The 16,289-nt window shown below is 41.8% G+C and overlaps 1 protein-coding gene and 1 long non-coding RNA gene across 2 annotated transcripts in view; one reads left to right on the top strand and one right to left on the bottom strand.

Annotated features, from left to right (window-relative positions):
* Positions 1–7,514, top strand: part of LOC140588667 (uncharacterized) — a 93,634-nt gene extending 86,120 nt beyond the window's left edge. The window contains exon 3 of the long non-coding RNA XR_011989816.1: positions 7,235–7,514. This is a non-coding gene — a long non-coding RNA (uncharacterized lncRNA). The remainder of the gene's footprint in view (positions 1–7,234) is intronic.
* Positions 1–16,289, bottom strand: part of LOC111844380 (uncharacterized) — a 560,559-nt gene that overhangs the window by 460,733 nt on the left and 83,537 nt on the right. The window lies entirely within an intron of this gene.

Raw genomic sequence — 16,289 nt, 5'->3', positions numbered from 1 at the left:
ACGGGCCGGATGTCGCAGGACGTAACAGTTTATTTAAACTGTTGAAAAAGTAAGTTCCCCAAGAAGGTAATCTGTCAGTGCTTGTGAAATTTTCAATGATGAATCAGCAGAGTCCTCTTCCATTTCCTCGGGCAACCAGTAAGCGATCCTCAGCTTGGCAGGTTTCTTCTTTGAAACTTTAAGTTCCAGGATCTTCCCACAGTATTGCACATCCCCTTCATCCCCCATGTCCCAAATGTGATATATGTATTTTCCCACCAAACTCTCTGGGTCTTGTAGCATCTGAACCACAGACTGACATCTGGACTTAATCATGTTATCTGACTTTTCTAAAAAGCGTAACAATTCAGATTCAAAATCTTCTGGCATGTTGGCCATAGCATCCTCAATTTTCCTTTTCTCCGAAAAGATTTGTTCTTTTTCTGGATCTTCTCTTTCAGTCTTTTTTGGTAATCCAACGTGGTCTGTGCCTCTCGCTCCTTCCTAATTGCTTGGTATTTTCGGGCCCGACAGATAGCATAAGAAATCAGACGCTCTTGTTCTTCTACGGGTTTACTTTTAAGCCAAGGCAATGTCTTGTTTTTCTTGCCCTTTACTTTAGCATCTATAAATCCAATGGTGGCATTAGGGGCTCTCCTGTATTGACTGTCTGTAAGACCAAGGATTCGCTCACTTTAAATATTGTGTACAGGCGCCGCCTTAGTAATTTGAAGCATCTGAGGGGTAGGACAGGACAGGTCTCCAGTGATGTAATCCGCAAGCTGCCTCTCTAGAACTCTGACACATCCCTGCAACAAAGCATCCATTGCAGCACAGAACTGATCTGCATCAGTCTCACTGACAGCACCTTGCAGTGAAGAAAGGACTTCATCCTCTGCATTCAGTGGTCTACCAAAACAGTCCTCCTTTGCTTGTAACACAGAGGCTGGATTTCCAGACAATGCCTTTAGTTTTTCAACACAAGATTTTAACAGAGGAACAGCTTCAAGGTTTGACAGGACTTCCTTATTGGAGTACAGCACTACCATCCATGGGCCTGTCAAAAGTTTCCCTACTAAGCCTAGAGCTTTCAGCTGCATTTGAAGATACGGGCTTGAAAGGTCCTTCAATAATGAAGTTCTGAACCCAGTCTGACAGTTGCATGATTTCTGTAAATAGGACAGCAACTTCTCCCTTAGAAAGTAAAATGTACCTCCCAGATGAAACAGCACATGCATTCGGTTTCCAACATATCTAGTCATCATACTACTCTTGATGTCATTTGTTTTCATAAAGTGTTTGAAGCCTTTAGGATCACCAGTGCCATTTTTGTAGCGCATTTTTGAGAGTCCATAAATGACATTCACTGCAGCAGTTTCCCGACCCAGAACAGATCCATGGAAATTAGACTCCTTGTCAAGGGACTTGAGACACTTTCTAGCTTCAGATGCCAGCCCGTCAAGTGGGTGCACGTTGCATTTCAGTTCAAGCAATACACAATCTAGAGCCTCCTCGAGCTTGACCCTAACACAGTGATTCACATTCAAACGATCACTTAATGTGCTTTTGAGTTTGTTAATGACACTTTGGTGAAAATGTACATGGTCAATTTGTTTGAACTCTGCATAGGTAGTGGTAATATCTTTAAGTGTTTGACAGATATGTTGCACATAATCAGCTGTGGTGCCTCCTGCCAGGATCTCCACCTGCAGCACCGGACTTCTAGGGGAGCCACCATTAACCCCAGAACAGTTAATGTGAATTTCATTGACATGCTTGGCATCCAGTGACGTCGCATCCCAGGCAATATTCACATTGTCCTCAAGTTCAAGAGATTCTGCCACTTGGATATCAGCAAGTATGCCCAATTCATAAGCACACTGGCTTACAGTACTAGGATCTGCAACTGAATCTAGTTTCTGACCAGTCATTTCCTCAACAATGCTCTGAATCAGATGGCCTGCTGCCTCAACAGGTACCTGGTTTACCAGACAAGAATAAACACATCTGCGGTAGTTAGAGTTGAAAGTCTTCCCATCCTTTTTACAAAGTATCACTTCACTGGGCTTTTCTATCTCCTCCTGCAACTGAACTTGCAAGTCTTCTTTTTCAGCCTCAAGTTTCCTCTGAACTATTCTGTGCTGACGTAGGGATACACCTGCTTTTGCCTTCTTTTTCTTCCCAGAATTGTACGTTTTCAGCTTTGAATGGGCTTGCTTCAGTTGTGCAAGTTTAGCTTTGGTAGCTGCAAGTTCTTTTGCCAATTCATGCCCAGCTAACTTTGCTTGCAAAACTTATCTTTGTGTCCTTTGCCATCAGCTGTTCATTTTTCCGCTTTAGTGCTTGATTAATAACACGTTTTGGACACTTCAGTTGGCCTTTCAGATCACTTATTTTTGATGCATTCTTTTTTGCCAACTCAGCCTTTGATGCAGACACAAACTGCAGTCTTTGTCTCATCTGATGTTTCCTAGGGGTTAGCACTTCTGAAGAATAACGTGTTTGTGAACCCGAGGTCAATTGCATGGGCTCTACTGGGGTGGTGACTGCAGGAGCAGGAGTATTGGTGACGGGCATGGGAGGAGAAATTCCTTCAACTGCTTCGAAATCATCTGCAGCAATGCCATGAGTGACTTGGACTTCAGGTTCAGGGATATCTGCTGTGAGAACACTAACATTAAATGCCTCACTGCAGATTGTAGTAAATGTGTTAGTAATTCCTTGGGATTAGATTTAAGACACCTGAATTTGTTCAAAGTCTTTGACACTAGACTTTTAATCCGAGAATCAAGTACACCTGGAAAATCTGTGGCGGGAAACCGAGACTGTAGCACCCTGATGGTCTGGGTTCGACTGCTTCCTGAGGATTCATAAATGTGGAGAATGTGACCATTCTTCAGCAATGATGCATCGTCAGGAAGAGAGGAGAAATGAGCCTCGACATGGCTTCTCGCAGTGCCAGGCTTGTTGGAATCGGTCTTGAATCTCTTTTTAGGAGGCATCTGAAAGACAGTTACAAAAAATCATTAAGTAATGAAATGTCTAAACTTTTTTTCATTGATCATATTTTATTGTTTTGCTTGCTAAACCAATTTTTTTGCAATATTGCATTATTTAAAGTTATGCTTATCATCATCGTTCATTCTCTTATTCATTGATATTTGACCACCAAATTAAGACTAGTTTACAAAGAACGCCACTGTCCAATCAGATGACACTATTTCGGTCACGTGACCTAAACCGGCTGCTAGCATCAAAAATTATGACAGAACAACCCGACTAACATCAAAAATCATCGACAATAGCTAATGCTCAACAGGGAAAAAAACATGGTATATTGTATCTAAAGATGTTTATGTCATATGGGTACAACGCATTTACGATACATTATTTGAGCATTTTTCACAATTCAGGGTCTGCCATTTTGATTTTCTGATTAGCCGGCTGAACATCATTCAACATGGGTCAGATTCGCGGCTTCAAAACACACCTTCTACTCTTCAGTACGTATTGAAACTTCGTCACAAACTATATTAAGCAATATTCTAATATCCTATATACCTTTCGATACATCCAGAAGGTTCGATCACAGGTTTGAAGAGGGTTGAACGCGAGCCAAAATGTCAGACGTGATAAAGTTGATCAAATACGCAAATGAAGTGGAAAAATGCGGGAACAAGGTTGAAGAGGGGGGGTTTACCCACGTCATATCACAGAATCACTGGGACTTACCTCCTCTAAGCCAATGAAGTCGCCGATTTCTGGGAGTAGCGCCATAGCCCCTGCGATCCTCGCGCACAGGTGACAGTGGAGAAAATTGACGCTGCTGACGTCAGGATTTCCAAGTGTCTAGTTATTGGTGGTTTATTTTTATTGAATAAGTATTGTGTGGGTGTGTGTGGGTTTTCTTTAGTAAATCACTTCAACAACAAAATTTAACAAAGCCGGTTGCTTGGTGGATGTGTGTTTGTGTCTCTCCAGTCAGAGCCTCCGCTTTGCCCGGGTGCTACACGGGGACTCCAGATCCAGCAGTGGTCCCTGTTTTTTTTTTTTTTTTTAATTTGTTTTGCTTTTACTTTTTCTGGGTAATAGCTTGTCTGCCTATATGGTGGTGTTATAATAAACGTCCTTTGTTTCTTTTGCAAATCATGTTTCTGCATTAATTACTGGTAGAATCATTGGGTGGGGGGTACACCCGTGGTTATATCCTTGGGTGAGAGGCCCAAAGTGGCGTAGTCAGGGTAGTTCGGTTTAACAAAGTATTTGGCCGCCCTCGGGCAGGAGGGGTAGGGGGGGGCCCATATATCAATAACATTACAGTACACAACGTGCTGTCTATATTACTTGTACAGTTTTTGGTACTGCATAAAACGGCTGATAACATGAATAATCTGACAACAGACAAGAATAATTAAGTAGAATTAACGCCGCCTCTGCATTCATCAGCACTGGGTTGGCAACACACGATTGGTACTCTGCACAAATTATTTTTTTTTGTCATGTAAGAATATGAATTTTTAAAGAACATCAAATGGGTAACATTTAATCTTATCTCGGTGGGACAAAGACACAAACCATAATGTTTTACTATGAATCTAAAGTAATTTAACTAATTGACTGTTTAATATGTAAAAGTATTTACTACTCGCATGAGCTTTGAAAAACGTCAATCCTAGTCACTGGACGACAGGAGAAATCCGCACGAAAGAGTCAGCAGTCGTTGTAAATCCAGGAAAAAAAAAACTTTCAAATTTGGGTGACGTCATACGCACTGACAACGTCGCGACACTATTTTTCCATTTTGTATATTCTCACCTGATTAAAAATAAAATACTAGACAATCCGTCACTAGATCACAAAAATAAAACAGAATGCTGAAATAAAAGTGTAGCTGCAGATAACCTGTTAGTGTTCCAAACACGCGGTTGCCGACAGTGCCAAAGTTTATCGAGTTATCAAAAATACAATTGTGGGTATGTTCAGTGACTAGTTTAAAAAGACATCACAAGTGTTTTAAATCTGTATAGGAGCCATATAAAAAATGTACAAAATCATTAGGGCCTACTTTAGAACTTTACAACAGAAAAAGCAGAGGTTGAGTTACACTCTGATTATCTCTATTCTGTGTTTACATATACATGCAGATTTACAATTTATGAAAAACATGCAAAAATATTTTTCTTGTTTGAACTAAAATTGTATTCGGTGGGCAAAGATTGATAATGGAATCAAAAATTCCATGTGGATTTAGTACATCTTTTCCACATACTTAAAATCAGTGGATCTACGTGGATATCAAGTGGAAATTGGTGGATCCACCACTTCACCAAATATCCATCAAAAACCCATATGGATAACACGTGCTGTGCCCACTGGGAATATTATTACAGAGAAAGGACAAGAACATGGCCCAAACCGGTATTTTATTAGCATAATCACTTGTTTTGTGAAAATTACAATGTGACAAATCCCAAGTGTCTAAACTGCCTTCAAATGAACACAACACCAGCCCAAATCCTTAAACTTGAGGCCACCACTGCACTGTATGTATATGTTTGTTCTAATTGTCACATAAACTACATAAATTAATAAATGAAATTTAAAACAACCTAATTGATTTAAATATATTTGGGAATATATAAGCAATGTATTGGCCTATAGTATATGAATCGATGTATTTACAATCATATATTTCACATATATTTGAGAAATATATGGTATGTGAATATATTGCTTAAAATATATTTTTAAATACATTTTTTACTTCGACAACATAAATTCAAATATATTGCAATATATTTCATTTCTGTATGGGAATTAACACCCATTTGGAACAATCCAGATATTTGCCGAAAAAAGATAACATTAAACTTTCCCTTATGGCATGATAAAGGGATTAGAAATCTTGAACATGTTATTCAAATCAGGAAATTTATTTCATTCGACAAACTAGTCTCAAAATACGGAATTAGCAACAGTAAATTTCTTGAGTACCAGCAACTGAAGTCCATTATTCAGGCAAGGTTCAATCTTAATCAGTTTAACTTAGAAATACCTCCGTGACTGCTAGATTTTTTAAATCTTTCTAGCCCCAAATTATCGTCAAAAATGTATAAGCTATTGTCAAAAATGGATGACTCAATTTCCCTCCCAACCTCAAAATAGGAGCAAGATCTATCCATCGATCCAGATCAAAACTTTTGGAAAGAAATATGTTTAAATAACCTTCAAGTGCAGCCAAGGTGGAACTTATTTTAAAATAAATTCTTTAGCTTGCTTGGCTTCCTGTGTCATTCATGTGCATCATGAATAGGGACACTTGTCCTACTGGCATAAGACTTTGCTGCAGCATTAACAGTGGCAGCTGTCAGAGACAAATACTATCACCCCACCATGACTTGGCTACCTAACGAGACCCATGAACACACACTCAGACACAAGAGCAGGTGCTATATAGAACTTTTATTAAACAGATAGTCTGAATTTCCTTTGTGTTCTCTATCTGGCTGAATATTCTATTTGGGGCTGGTGGAAATCAATTACAAGCAGCCCGTAAATTGAACCTGATGTCATTAAAAGAAATATTAAAAGTGTCACTACAGGATTTTGTAAAAAAGATTTTGAAACATCATTGCCCTGCACATCAGCATGGGTTTCTGAAAACAACAGCATAGACCAGCATAATTTCTAAATCAAGATATAACAATCATAGGTTACAGAAACATTGATTTGTAGTAACCGGGAACTCATGGTTGGCATTAAGCAGACACTAAGCTGGTGCCTCAGGAAGGGGAACCAATCAGACTATGTATTTCAGGTGGGGGTGTGTTAGGGGTGTGTCAGATAGCCCACAGACTGACCAATGAAGGGATTTCTTGATTAACTAAAGATTAACTGTAAGAAGAGATGTGTAAAATCATGTGGAGACTCTTCTCAGGATTGGGACAGACTCTCCCTAGGATCAGAGAAACAAAAAGCTGACAATACACTGGGTTCCTTTTCCTTCTCCTGTTTGTGCTTTTCTGGGGTCCAGGTATTTCTCAGCTCCCACACACTAAATGTATTTTCATCTGTGCACTATTTTCTTGCTGCTGTCTGCACCAGAACTTCCCCCAGGATCAATATAGAGAATCATAATCTTAATCTTAAACTGTCTAAAGATGATCTGACTGTCCAAAGCCTTTTGGTTCTTAAATAAAAATGAGCTAATTTCACCTGTAACCCACTGTAATCCTTTCTATCCTCTCCTCTGTAGGCTTGACAGAGCAGACCTGCCAAAAAAACAAGATGGTTACAACTGAAAGAAATCTAATGCGAAATTTGAGGATCCAGGTTGTCAGCACCACAGACAGCAGTTCGACTTACTGTCATTTAATGGGAGCTAAACCAGAAACCAGTATATTATACAAGTATATTTTCATTTCATTTCGACCAATTGGTGTATGATATCTTTTTATTTTTGACACTTCCTTTGTTCTGCCTTATCTGATATGTATCAGCTGCTGACAAGTTAATTTTAAATCTTAATTTTAAATAATTACCAACCCCATTAAAATATAAAATGTATGATAAAGCGTTTATTAAATAAGAAATAAAAAAAAAGAATTAATAAGCATTGAAATATGGTTCAATGTTAATTTTATGACTGACCTATTATTAGACGTTGCGAAGTGTTAAAATGGCCAGGTGGAAGTCGAACATATTGAAAGACAAAAGTGTGAACTGAACCAGTAGGTGGCAGCAAAATACAAAGCAGTCATTGCTCAGGTCCCCACTAGAGACCTGCACTCCCGCGGGACCCAACGCACCGAGTGCGGCGCGGGACAAGATTTGATGGGTGAATGCGGGTGCGGGCGGTAAGGTCCTCATGTATGTGCGGGTTGCGGGAGAATAGAATTAATCGCGGGACTCCCGCAAAATGTAATTATCTTAAAATTAATTTATTAAAAACAATTAGGCCTACTCATTTATCTACTGCATAAAAGCAACAAGAACGACTAAATTAAAATAATAACAATTTACAGGCGAATCGTCTACAGAAACTACAATTGCCGTGCTCTGAGTGCCGGGGGACGTAACCGGACACCCCAAGAAGGAATCAGCCTGGTGCTTGGACGGGATGGCATGTTCTGAAAAGCTCCTCGTTCATGTCCATGTTCATCATTCCATTTAATTAAACTAAAATAAAATGAAACATATTTGTTTATTTTCCGTTTCTTTTTTATATATACTCAAAAGGGAAGCAAGTGAAACAAATAACAGAGTAGCGGGAAGAAGCGGTAAAAATAAAACTACTTATATGTTTACCTGCGGGATTTTGCGGGCGGGAGCGGGACAAAACTTGAATACTGCGGGCGGGAGCGGGAAAAAATAATATATATTTTTTGCGGGAGCGGGACAGAATCTTGCGGGAGCGGGACTGAAAAATCCATCCCGCGCAAGTCTCTACTGCTGAGTACCAAGCCAAGTTTATTCGCCAACAGAATAAAGGAAAAGTACAGAATGAACCCGGATTGGGGAAAGATCCACAAGGAGATGCAACTAGAAGGGGAGACTGTCACTCAATGGGAACATCGCCTGGAACAAGCCATGTCAGATTATTCTGGCACTGAAAGCCAGGAACAGCGGAAAGCAGCTATGAAGACTCTTTGTTGCTGGACTGAAGCCAAAGATCCAACAAATGGTGAAAATCACCTGCATTGAATGGTAGGCTAGCAACCCTAGATGACATTCGCCGCCATGCCATTCATGCTGAGAATACCCTGTAAGAGCATGGGGAGAAGCAGAAACAGCAGCTAATGATGGCCCAGCTCCAGTTCTACAATCAAGGTGGTCCACAGAACCGAGACCGAGGCAGAGGAAGATTCAGAGGAATAGGAGTCAGAGGTGGACTGGGGCGAGGCATGAACAGACAAGGGCAAGACGAAGAGCAAGGGTGTTTCCAGTGCGGAAAATCTGATCACTGGAGGAAAGACTGTCCACTCCGAGGCAGAGGTGGACTGGGGCGAGGCATGAACAGACAAGGGCAAGACGAAGAGCAAGGGTGTTTCCAGTGTGGAAAAACTGATCACTGGAGAAAGGACTGTTCACTCCGAGGAAGAAGAGACAGAGGCCAGCGGAACAACAGGATCCCGTGGGATCAGGATCAGCCCCATTCTCCTTCCTGGGGAGCTGATCAGCAGAATGCCTGAAGGTGCGAGGGGGAGGGCCGGAGAAGAGGGTCAATTCCTCGCTCTAACCCGGTGTGCGAAGACTGACCCAATGATGTGTGTCTCTGTGGCTGGGAGGCGACTGGCTTTCCTAGTGGACACAGGGGCAACCAGATCTGCCATCAGATCAACAGACATACTGGGGGCCCCCACAAGTAACAACATGGCTATGGTTGTGGGTTCATCAGACCTGCAACAAACTCTGCGTGAAACACTCCCGCTTCCAGTCGCCCTGCAGGATGGACGAAAAGTCACACACACATTTCTCCTTAATGACGCCTGTCCTCTCAACCTGACTGGAAGAGACCTGATGTGCAAGTTGGGATGCAGCATAACGCTGGATGAAGAAGGTGTGGAAATCACCTCGCCCACATTAGGCCTCTTTCCCCTCCTGTGTGAGCAGCCAGCTGAAAGGGCTCCAGCATCCATCACCTGGACATTACGAGATGACACCATTGGAAGAGACCTGGTTCCCCCAGGACAACAACCTGCACCACGATTCCACTGCAAGGCTGCCTACATGGACAATCCCGGGGCACCTACTTCACCCTGTGCAGTTTGCTTATAGATCTCACATGGGGGTGGAGGACACCACAGTCACCCTGCTTCATTTACTTTGTAAACATTTGGATAAAAATGGTTCTCATGCCAGACTTTTATTTGTTGACTTTTCCTCTGCTCTGCTTTCAGTTATTGTTAGTCTGCTGCAAGATAGTGAAGCTGGTCATGGTCCCTTCATCAGTGACTTTGTCGAGTGGTGTGAGGTATCCCACCTTCAGCTAAACGTGTCTGAGACAAAGGATATGCTCATTGACTTCAGGAAAAATCCATTTGCAAAACAAAGGACTTTAATCAAAGGTCAAACTGTAGATTGTGTACAATCCTACAAATACCTGGGAACGATTACAGACTCAAAACTCACGTTTGGATTGAACTGTGAAGCTGTGTGTTAAAAGGGGCACCAGCGCCTGTTCTATCTGAGGAAACTGAGCCGCTTCCACATTGATAGATCCATCACGAGCCTGTTTTATTAGGCTTTTACTGAATCAGTTTTATCGTTTGGGTTAGCGGCTTGGTTTGGGAATCTTTCAGTGAAAAATAAAAACTCACTCAATCAAATAATTAAGTGGTCTGGCAGGCTGATTGGTGAACCACAGGCAAACTTGGAGACTCTGTACGTGAGACAAATACAGCACCTAACCAGCTCAGTATTACTTGACATTTTTCATCCATTACATACCGAGTTTCAGCTTCTTCCATCTGGTCGCAGGTTCATAATTCCCAGGTGCAGGACAAAACGTTACAGGAGCAGTTTTATTCCGACAGCCATTACACTGAGGAATAAGTTATAAGTTATAGCTATTTATATTGTTAGGATTTTATTATTTTATTATTATTATTTGTTACTGATAATAGTGTTTTTACTGTTTATTGTTAGGGATGGATCCCGTATTGTGGTATAATGAGTGATGTGTGATATGTGTTTTTTGTTTCTCCTACTTGGGTTTGTGTGTAGACTCTATACTGCAAACCTTTGGGTACCAATAAAGTAACTTATTATTATTATTTTTATTTTGCTTGAAGTGCACTTTGCATTCTGGGAGATACCCGGTATCGACCCTATTCTAAGCTCTACTTAGGCAGTTTAACAAACAGTCTAGCAGCAACACCGTCCTCCACCTCCCTGCTCACTGGGCCTCTTTGGTGTCTCTTCATCTCCACATAAAGGAAGATCATCGCCGGCTAAGAATCACGCAACGCCACCCATGTTTTTAATGTGATATTGATTTTTTTTTATTTGCTGGGGACCAAGTAGAGATGCAACGGAATCTCCTGTCACCTGTCCTCTGCGGAATTCTGTCCACACGGAGGGGGGTGTAAATGAGCCTGACCGCAGACCTGTTTGTGAAGCCCCCACTCACGTACCAGTGCTGCATTCCAGTTTCTAATACCATACCTGTTTGTGAAGCCCCCACTCACGTACCAGTGCTGCTTTCCAGTTTCTAACACCAATCGTGACAAAGGCGTCCTTCTCAGTGAAAGCAGCACCGAACGCCCTGTGAAAACACAAGCCTGCATGGATCTTACCGGAGAACTCAAGCCACGGCCGTGACTGATAGCAAGCAGCAGAAAAGTCCCCCCTCTACCTCCAATAAGGCGTCAGGGAGATGCTGTCAGACCTGGCTGGGTGAGGGGTGTCCTCACTTAAGGCATCTGGCACTGGGACATGTTTTGGGTAAGTGTAAGAACATAAGAACATAAGAACTATACAAACGAGAGGAGGCCATTCGGCCCATCGAGCTCGCTTGGGGAAAACTTAACTAATAGCTCAGAGTTGTTAAAATCTTATCCAACTCTGATTTAAAGGAACTCAAGGATTCAGCTTGCACTACGTTATCAGGAAGACTATTCCATACTCTGACTACACGCTGTGTAAAGAAGTGCTTTCTTAAATCCAGTTTGAAATGTTCTCCCGCTAATTTCCACCTATGGCCACGAGTTCTTGTATTTGAACTAATGCTGAAGTAACTATTCGGTTGAACAGCATCCAAACCTGTTAGAATCTTATAGACCTGGATCATGTCCCCCCTCAGTCTCCTTTGCTTGAGGCTGAACAGATTTAGCTCAAATAACCTTTCCTCGTATGACATTCCTCTAAGACCAGGAATCATTCTTGTGGCCCTACGCTGCACCTTTTCTAAGGCCGCTATGTCCTTTTTAAGATATGGTGACCAAACCTGTACACAATATTCTAGGTGAGGTCTCACCAAGGAATTGTATAATCTTAGCATTACCTCCCTTGACTTAAACTCCACACACCTGGAGATATACCCCAACATCCTATTGGCCTTTTTTATTGCTTCCCCACACTGGCGAGAATGAGACATGGAAGCATCAACATACACGCCAAGGTCTTTCTCATAATCAGCTACCTTTATTTCAGTAGGTCCCATAAAATACCTGTACTTTATATTTCTGCTCCCTACATGGAGTACCTTACATTTGTCTATGTTAAATTTCATCTGCCAGGTGTCAGCCCAGTCACTAATTAAATTAAGATCCCGCTGTAGCTGCTGAGCCGCTAGTTCAGTATCTGCTACACCACCCACCTTGGTGTCATCTGCAAATTTCACCAGTTTACTGTATATATTGATGTCTATATCATTTATGTAAATTAGGAACAAAAGTGGTCCTAAAATTGAACCCTGCGGTACCCCACTATGAACGCAGGCCCACTGTGACATTGAGCCTCTTATAACTACTCGCTGCTTCCTATCCGTTAACCAGTTATCAATCCAGGTCGCTACAGTTCCTAAAATACCTGTCGCTTTGAGTTTAAGTGAGAGCCTCTTGTGGGGAACAACATCAAAAGCCTTTTGGAAATCTAAGTAGATGACATCAAAGGCCTTCTTATCATCAACTTCCTGAGTGGCTTCCTCAAAAAACTCCAACAGATTTGTTAAACAGGATCTACCTCTCCTAAATCCATGCTGGCTATCCCTCAAAATGTTATTTGAGTCCAGGTAATCTACCATTTTCTCTTTGATTATAGCCTCCATAACTTTACCAGTTATACAAGTTAGACTGATTGGCCTATAGTTTGACAAATTACTTCTATCCCCTTTTTTGAAAATGGGCGTTATGTTGGCATGCTTCCAATCAGAAGGTACCACACCTTCAGATAAGGATTTTTGAAACAGTAATGTTAAGGGTCGGCAAATAATATCCCTCATCTCTTTTAACACTATAGATAAGATGCCATCAGGGCCCTGTGATTTATTTATTTTGAGCTTAGCTAGGCTTTGCAAAACATCAGCTTCAGTTATATATATATTAGTTAAAGACGATGTTGGATTAGTAATAAGAACTGGTAAGTTACTAGTGTCCTCAACAGTGAATACCCGTGCAAAACTATCATTGAACTCATTTACTATGTCAATGTCGTTTTCAATTATAAGACCCTTACTATCCTGCAGATTAGTAATTTCAGCTTTTAGAGCTCTTTTAGAGTTAAAATACTGGAAGAAACTGTTAACATCATCCTTAGCCTCCAATGCGATCTTCCTTTCGACATTCCTTTTAGCTCGTCTAATGTCATTTTTAAATTCAGCCTGTAGATTTAGATACTCTAACTTTATTATGTCATCATCAGTTATTTTCCATCTTTGGAACAAAGCCCTTTTCCTCCTTACTTTATACTTTATTTATTAAACCACCTAGGTTGCAATTTCCTAGATTTATTCTTGCTGGAAACAGGTATGAAGTCCTCTTGCACTTGCAATAATGTGCTTTTAAAAAATTCCCATGCCTCTTCAACAGTTTTGTTATTTAACTCCATCCAGTTCACAGTTTCTAGTTTTAATCTCATACAATTGAAGTTAGCCTTCCTAACATTATATATTTTTGATTTGGACTTTGCTCTTCGGGCACTAAACTTAACCTCAAATTTAACCATGTTATGATCGCTACTGTCAAGTGGTTCTAAAACGTCTAATTTACCAATCCTGTCCTGGTTATTAGACAAAACAAGATCAAGAATGGCATCTCCCCTGGTAGGGGTGTTAACAAACTGAGTAAAAAAACAATCCTGTACTAATTCCACCATCTCAAGTTCATTTTCAGAAGAGCCAGCAACAATGTCCCACTGCATCCCCGGTAGATTAAAATCACCCATAACTACCACATCATTTTTATTGCTCATAATCCTAATATCACTGTATAACAATCTGCTTTCCTCAGCAGCTACATTGGGTGCTCTGTAACAAACACCGACAATTAGGCTATTTGAGTTTGTAGCATCTAATTTTACCCATATAGCTTCCGTACTTTTACTTATATCAGTAAGCTCCCTTGCCTGCAAGTTTTCCTTTACATATACTGCAACACCACCTCCCTTCTTACCTATACGGTCTTTACGGAACAATGTGTAACCATCCATATTATATTCTTGTCCATCCTTATCACTCAACCACGTTTCAGTTATTGCTATAATATCATAAGAGTCTGATGAGATAAGAGCCTCTAAATCATGAATTTTATTCCTAATACTCCTGGCGTTTAAATACAGACAACAAAGGGTAGGCCTATTACAGTGCCTACTTATAATATGATTTTTTGGGGCTTTCCGTTTCCCCCCAGTTACATACTTAACTAACCTCCCTGCCCCCCCAGTCCCTAGTTTAAACATTCCTCAACTACTCTACAAATACACCTTCCCAGTACACTGGTTCCCCTCCGGTTCAGATGCAACCCATCCGGCTTGAACAGGTCCCACCTGTTCCAGAAGGTCCTCCAGTGCCCCATAAACCTAAACCCCTCTTTCCTTTTAGCCACGCATTTAATCTCCTTATCTCAGCTAACTTAGCCTGACTTGCGCGTGGCACGGGGAGTATTTCAGAAAATACCACCATGGACGTTCTGCTTCTAAGCTTATTGGCGACTTCTATAAATTTATCCTGCAGAACAGCCCTCCTACCCTTGCCTATGTCATTGATGCCAACATGCACCACGACAACTGGATCCACCCCAGCTGGGGCCAAAAGCTTGTCCACACGATCTGGAAGGTCTCCTACCTGGGCACCAGGCAGGCAAGACACCGTACGGGACCCTCTATCACGTGTGCACACATAACTGTCTACTCCCCCCACTACCACAACCTCCCTCTTTCTGGGGGGAGGGGGCTCCTCAGTGCCCAAGGGCCCACCTGCTTCCCCAGTCCCTTCCGGCTCTAAAGCTGGAAGCACCTGAAACCTGTTAGACACAGACACCTCAGGTGATGCCGCCTCTGTAACATGTGTACGCCTTTTCCTGCGTCTACGACCTACGGTCACCCAGCTCTCTCGACCTCTCTGCTCTTCATTCTCCCTCCCCCCCGTTAGTGGCGTACACACCATCTCCCTAAACGGCATATCAACTAGCTCATCTAACTCACTGTTGCATTGGATGAGAGCCATTTGCTCCTCAAGGTCGCGAACCTTGACCATGAGTGAGTCCACTAGCTTACATCGCTCGCAGAACGTCCAGAAGGGCAAACATCTTGCAAACGCAACACTGAGCCGGCCCCATAATTAACTAACTCACTATGACCCCGTACTCCCAGCCCAGTAAATTTATATAGTGTATTTAACTATAAAGATTAATTTGCGTAACAATAAATGCAGTAACGTGCGGAGTACACTAAAATAAGTTATTACTTGTGTTAAAACGGAACTTAATTATTATTTTATTTAAAATTTTAAACCTGATAAATTTACTACTACTTACCAGAAGAACCTCTGCCTGAACCAAGTATGAACTAAAAACAAGGCGAAATCGAAGTTGCTCTTGGGAGGTCGAAAAACCACAAAAACCCCCTCACAGCAGGCTACTGCCGGAGCGGGAAAAAAGTGGAAAATGTCCTCCCGGCCCCGACTGGCGACCGAGCAAAGCTCAGGAGCAACTGTCCTTTTCCGGCGCCGGGTAGCGATACCGCCGTTAGATATTATTAATTATAATCGCTACGGAGTTTAAACGCGGACAGAAAAATGCCACTCACGCGACACCCGCAGCTCTCTGTCGGTAATAATCGCGCTGTTAATTAACAGACAGCACAGACAAGCACTCACGCTGACCGAAATAAGAACAATAAATAGAAATAAACAGCCACCCACGTAAACAGGTAAAGCACACAAACACTCAAAACACTCCAAAAAACAATCCCAAACAATCGCTGCAGCTCAACACCACTCTCTCGCAGCAATCCCAGCTGCGCGGATTAACAAACAGGCTCGCCCAGGCTGTAGCCCAGGGGCTCAGAGTGATCAGGGGCCCCTATTGGCTGACTAGTTTGTTAATTGTAATTTTTTAGAATTAGAATTTTTGGACATGCACTGGATCAGAGTGTAATGTTTTAAAGTTGCCACTATTGTGATGCCTTTATTCAGTGAGTCTCTGTTGTGCTCTTAGCTCTTGTGCTGTTAGCTTGCCGGTTTGTTGTTCCCCCGATGTGATGGCTGTCCTCGGTAACAATGGGCACAGCATGAATGAAGCATTTGTCCTGTGAGTTTGTCTGTTTCCTAAGAAGGTGATTTATCCGACAGAATCCAGTGAGCTTCAATTATT

This window comes from Paramormyrops kingsleyae, chromosome 4, assembly GCF_048594095.1.
Source record: "Paramormyrops kingsleyae isolate MSU_618 chromosome 4, PKINGS_0.4, whole genome shotgun sequence".
NCBI lineage: Eukaryota > Metazoa > Chordata > Actinopteri > Osteoglossiformes > Mormyridae > Paramormyrops > Paramormyrops kingsleyae.
Note: the sequence above shows the minus strand (reverse complement) of the source record. Positions and strands in the feature narration are given on the sequence as shown.